Raw genomic sequence first — 6,000 nt, 5'->3', positions numbered from 1 at the left:
CTTCCTCGTCCCTCCAGATACTATGGTAGGAACGCACCCGTATGACGGGGAGGCTCGGAGATCTTCCGGGACTCTATCTGCGCCCCTCTCCTGTTGGTACCCCCCTTTGCCTTCCTGGGTGATGCGTGAGACAGTCCGCCTCAAGCTAACTGCCCTGCCGTAGGTCTGAGGTATGGCTTGAAACTCTTTACCTCCTCGGCGTTCCGGCCACCGGTAGTGCGCCTCAGTAAGGTGCTGCCTCTTTCAGCACAACCCTCACTGGTATCTCCTTTCGCTTGATTTCGTTTCTCACTCAGCACAATCTATCTCGCTTCTTAGTCCTTCCTTGGGCACCGCCGCTATGCTGAGCAGGCACGGTCCCTTTACGTTCTTTCCATGCCAAGCCTCTGTCAGGATCCCACCCCTGGCAGAGACCCTACAGTCTCTCCCTTCACAACACCCTCTGCCACCAGGTGTTGCTCCGTTCAATCCCGTCAGCGTTCTCCCTAACTTCCTGCCTGACCCCCAGTTTACCCACTATGGTGGGGAGTGGCCTAATGAATAGCACCCTTAGCTCCCCCCGGAGGCCCAGCTGTGAAATGTATTGGTGACTGTGATACCTGCTCAGAGAACTCCTTCCGTGCCATCGAACGCAGCATGGCCCCCCTTAGTGGCTGAACCATGCTACTGCAACGACCAGGACTCTGGGGCGCTGCACTCCCCCCTGGTTAAACACAGTACTCCGGGACTGGGAAGAAAAACAACAATACAGGTTAGCAAAAAGACATACAATTTTGTTGAGTGCAAATAACAATAAGTATACTTAAGTAGGCTTCCCTTTATGGGAGGTGAGGACACTTGTAACGTTACAAACATAATTAACCTTATAATTTACAGAGTATAAATAACTTCTGTTACCCAACCGGGTATTCTATTTAGTGCAATTTTTGAAATAATAACTTAACATTGCCTTTAAGAAACTCACACTCTTAGTCTATCAAAGGCCTTCCTATAATCACATTATAAGGCATTTCAACTTTACATTCTCCTTCTTGTGAACCTGCAGGACCGCCTGTCCCTACGGCACCAGACCTACTGCCTCTCCTTTCTTTTACAGGACCGCCCTGTTCAGCCAGGGCCTACTGCCTTTCGCTACTATACACAGTATAGACATAACATTCCTTTCGGTTGAAGAACTCTGAGCCAGCTCTACTCGGCCCCTTTAAGGACTCACTCTCTAACCCCTACGGGTTCACTCTCTGTCCTTAGCAATAAAGTAACTTTTCAATGGGGACGCAGGGTTTACCTTCTATCCTCACCCTCATTATTACTTCTCTTACTTTCAACTATGCAGACCTCTACTTCTACCCCTACGGGCTCTCTGCATCTTTCCTGTCTTCAAAACATTATTCAAATTTCACATTTTAACAAATTCAACACATATAACTCGGCATGTAAAACAGTTACATTTTCTTTTCAAGGCATTATTACCACATTACTGTTCTGTAACAGTATCGCTTTCAAGTACAATTCTTCACATCCCCTTTAAGAGGGGACCAGGTCTCTCTGAGGTAGCTCGTCTTCTCAGCCTACCAGTCTCATGCAAAGTTCCGGTCCGGTATCTTCACAAAGTGTCTTTAACTAGGACCAGTAGGAACGGTTTCTTCGCAAAGTGTCTTTTGGACTAAAACCAGTAGGGAGCACCTTTAAGAAAGTGCAAACTATTTACAAGGGAAAGTTTGAATCATGCGCAGTTCATGATTTCTGCAGTTCTCTTTTTTTAAAACTGTATAAACTTCAGGAAAACAACAGTGACCCCGGGTCAACAAAGGGGTCACCTTTAACCCTAGACGGGTTTAGCAGCAAACAGGAACAGTTAAAGGAATGAACAGTTAACTATTTACATTTTTCATTAGTAACATCACTTTTACCGTCGGGATGCAGCAGGGGGTCTTCTTTCTGGCCTCACCAATCCCACAGATCGTTCTGATGAGCCAGGGCGTCGCTCCGGTCCTAGCAGGGCCAGAATCCCTCGCTGGGAGATCCTGGCTGTCGGCAACTGTATGCGTTCCCCCGGGGCACGATGATGTCGATCCTCTGGTGGTTCCGCGGGACCGGGCTCTGCAGTTTTCTTCGCCGGGGTATCGTCTTCCGGTACCCCTGCAGCAGCCTGGAAAGCAACACACCGCTGCACGCCGCGGGCTATCCACCCTGTTTCACCCGCGGCCCTCCTCCACCGTGTGTAGGTGACAGCATCACCTGGCTCCAAGTTACAGTCGAATCTCCCGCTGCTCGGCTCCACCTCTGTCCTTTCCACGCGAACTTGTAGTGGCTCCCCGATCTCTTGGATTATCCCCTGTCCATGCTGGGAGTTAAAGGCCACCACCACACCCCAGTGTGACGGTGGGATCTCGGGGGGGCTTATCAGGTCCATCGGCTCGGCGGGCTGGGACCGGCTCCGCCAGGCTGCCGTCAGGCGCCGGTAATGTTCCGCATCCGGAATTATTTTTAAGCCCGGCGTCGGTGGTGCATCCTCGGACGCGGCCAGGTGAGCAGAAGCAGGGGACACTGGGGACAGGCGGATTTCTGTGGGTTGCCCCATCCGCGCCAGCACACGGGCGTCATGCTTCAGGCGGCGTGCCAGCTGCCGGGTCTCGGCTGCAGCCGCACACTCCGCGGACATCGGCGGGGGGGGTCGTCCCATCGGTGGCCTCGTTGAAGTCGAACCCCGCAGTGTGGGCGCCCCTGAGGTTACCTCAGGCTGTATATCTTCAGGCCGCGCCGGATCAGTTCCGCCTGGTGCTCTGGATGCCGCCATCTTGTTTCCTTCTTCTAGGTCGTTTTCCCGCGGTCTCTTTCGCGGGCGGCCCCGTCCCCATGGTCTCCACCCTCCGACCAAGATCAGGAGGCGTACCTCAGCTGTTGACGGGCACGTCCTCAGGACACAGAAATACTTAGACTGGGCGGCCATTACTGTTCGCACTCTCCAGCTCGTCTACGCCCACTCCACGCCCCTCTTCTCTTCCTGCGCTTTCCTCAGCGCTGCAATGGCGGCGAATTTTGGCGGCAAATGGCACAGCACACAGTCTTGCAATAAAGTACAGTCCAAGCACAGTAAATCACAGTCTCTAGGCACACATGACCTGATTCTTCAGGCTTAAGTAGATCCTGTTCGTGACGCCAAGTTGGAGCGCCCCCACACCGCCGCAGGGCCGAGGGGTACCCGGAGCCGGGCCTCTAGGTCTCAGTCCTGGGGTTGTCACGGTGGCTAGACCCGGTCCGTGGCCCTGTCTGTCAGTGGGGGACGTCCGGTGCAATAAGTGATGTTGTAGCGGTGCAGTTGTGGGGTGCAGGTCGCGGTAAATAACGAGGACACCAGGTTGCAGTCTCTTTACCTCTTTACTGAAGCTCTCTGGGTCCTCAGTCCGGAATACGGCTCACCAGGCTGCGCAAGTCCGGCCGGTCCAATGGCACTTCCAGAGCTCTCCTTGCAGGTGGAAATCGGTGCCTTCCTTCTAGCGCTATGTGTTGCAGTCCTTCCCTGCTGTGCTTACGGAAAGTACCCCACAACTGTTGTGTCTGTTTCTCGTGTTCCCTCACAACAACTTAATTCGCAATGATCTTCCTCGTCCCTCCAGATACTATGGTAGGAACGCACCCGTATGACGGGGAGGCTCGGAGATCTTCCGGGACTCTATCTGCGCCCCTCTCCTGTTGGTACCCCCCTTTGCCTTCCTGGGTGATGCGTGAGACAGTCCGCCTCAAGCTAACTGCCCTGCCGTAGGTCTGAGGTATGGCTTGAAACTCTTTACCTCCTCGGCGTTCCGGCCACCGGTAGTGCGCCTCAGTAAGGTGCTGCCTCTTTCAGCACAACCCTCACTGGTATCTCCTTTCGCTTGATTTCGTTTCTCACTCAGCACAATCTATCTCGCTTCTTAGTCCTTCCTTGGGCACCGCCGCTATGCTGAGCAGGCACGGTCCCTTTACGTTCTTTCCATGCCAAGCCTCTGCCAGGATCCCACCCCTGGCAGAGACCCTACAGTCTCTCCCTTCACAACACCCTCTGCCACCAGGTGTTGCTCCGTTCAATCCCGTCAGCGTTCTCTCTAACTTCCTGCCTGACCCCCAGTTTACCCACTATGGTGGGGAGTGGCCTAATGAATAGCACCCTTAGCTCCCCCCGGAGGCCCAGCTGTGAAATGTATTGGTGACTGTGATACCTGCTCAGAGAACTCCTTCCGTGCCATCGAACGCAGCATGGCCCCCCTTAGTGGCTGAACCATGCTACTGCAACGACCAGGACTCTGGGGCGCTGCATATATATATATATATATATACAGGATATAGAGGTGGTACTGTGCAGTGTATATATATATATATATATACAGGATATAGAGGTGGTACTGTGCAGTGTATATATATATACAGGATATAGAGGTGGTACTGTGCAGTATATATATATATACAGGATATAGAGGTGGTACTGTGCAGTGTATATATATATACAGGATATAGAGGTGGTACTGTGCAGTGTATATATATATATATATATATATATATATATATATATATATATACAGGATATAGAGGTGGTACTGTGCAGTGTATATATATATATATATATATATATATATATATATATACAGGATATAGAGGTGGTACTGTGCAGTATATATATATATACAGGATATAGAGGTGGTACTGTGCAGTGTATATATATATACAGGATATAGAGGTGGTACTGTGCAGTATATATATATACAGGATATAGAGGTGGTACTGTGCAGTGTATATATATATATACAGGATATAGAGGTGGTACTGTGCAGTATATATATATATACAGGATATAGAGGTGGTACTGTGCAGTGTATATATATATATATATATATATATATATATACAGGATATAGAGGTGGTACTGTGCAGTGTATATATATATATATATACAGGATATAAAGGTGGTACTGTGCAGTGGGTATATATACAGGATATAGAGGTGGTACTGTGCAGTGTATATATATATACAGGATATAGAGGTGGTACTGTGCAGTATATATATATATATATACAGGATATAAAGGTGGTACTGTGCAGTGTATATATATACAGGATATAGAGGTGGTACTGTGCAGTATATATATACAGGATATAGAGGTGGTACTGTGCAGTGTATATATATACAGGATATAGAGGTGGTACTGTGCAGTGTATATATATATATATACAGGATATAAAGGTGGTACTGTGCAGTATATATATACAGGATATAGAGGTGGTACTGTGCAGTGTATATATATACAGGATATAGAGGTGGTACTGTGCAGTGTATATATATATATATATATATATATATATATATATATATATACAGGATATACAGTAGAGGTGGTACTGTGCAGTGTGTATATATATATATACAGGATATAGAGATGGTACTGTGCAGTGTATATATATATATATATATATATATATATATATATGATATAGATGTGGTACTGTGCAGTGAATATATATAAATATACAGGATATAGATGTGGTACTGTGCAGTGTATATATACAGGAGGAGCGGTACTGTGCAGTGTATATATACAGGATATAGAGGTGGTACTGTGCAGTATATATATATACAGGATATAGAGGTGGTACTGTGCAGTGTATATATATATACAGGATATAGAGGTGGTACTGTGCAGTATATATATATACAGGATATAGAGGTGGTACTGTGCAGTGTATATATATATATATATATACAGGATATAGAGGTGGTACTGTGCAGTGTGTATATATATATATATATATATATATATATATATATATATATATACAGGATATAGAGGTGGTACTGTGCAGTGTATATATATATATATATATATACACACAGGATATAGAGGTGGTACTGTGCAGTATATATATATATATATATATATATATATATATATATATATACAGGATATAGAGGTGGTACTGTGCAGTGTATATATATATATATACAGGATATAAAGGTGGTACTGTGCA

The sequence above is a fragment of the Ranitomeya variabilis genome, chromosome 8, assembly GCF_051348905.1.
Source record: "Ranitomeya variabilis isolate aRanVar5 chromosome 8, aRanVar5.hap1, whole genome shotgun sequence".
NCBI lineage: Eukaryota > Metazoa > Chordata > Amphibia > Anura > Dendrobatidae > Ranitomeya > Ranitomeya variabilis.
Note: the sequence above shows the minus strand (reverse complement) of the source record.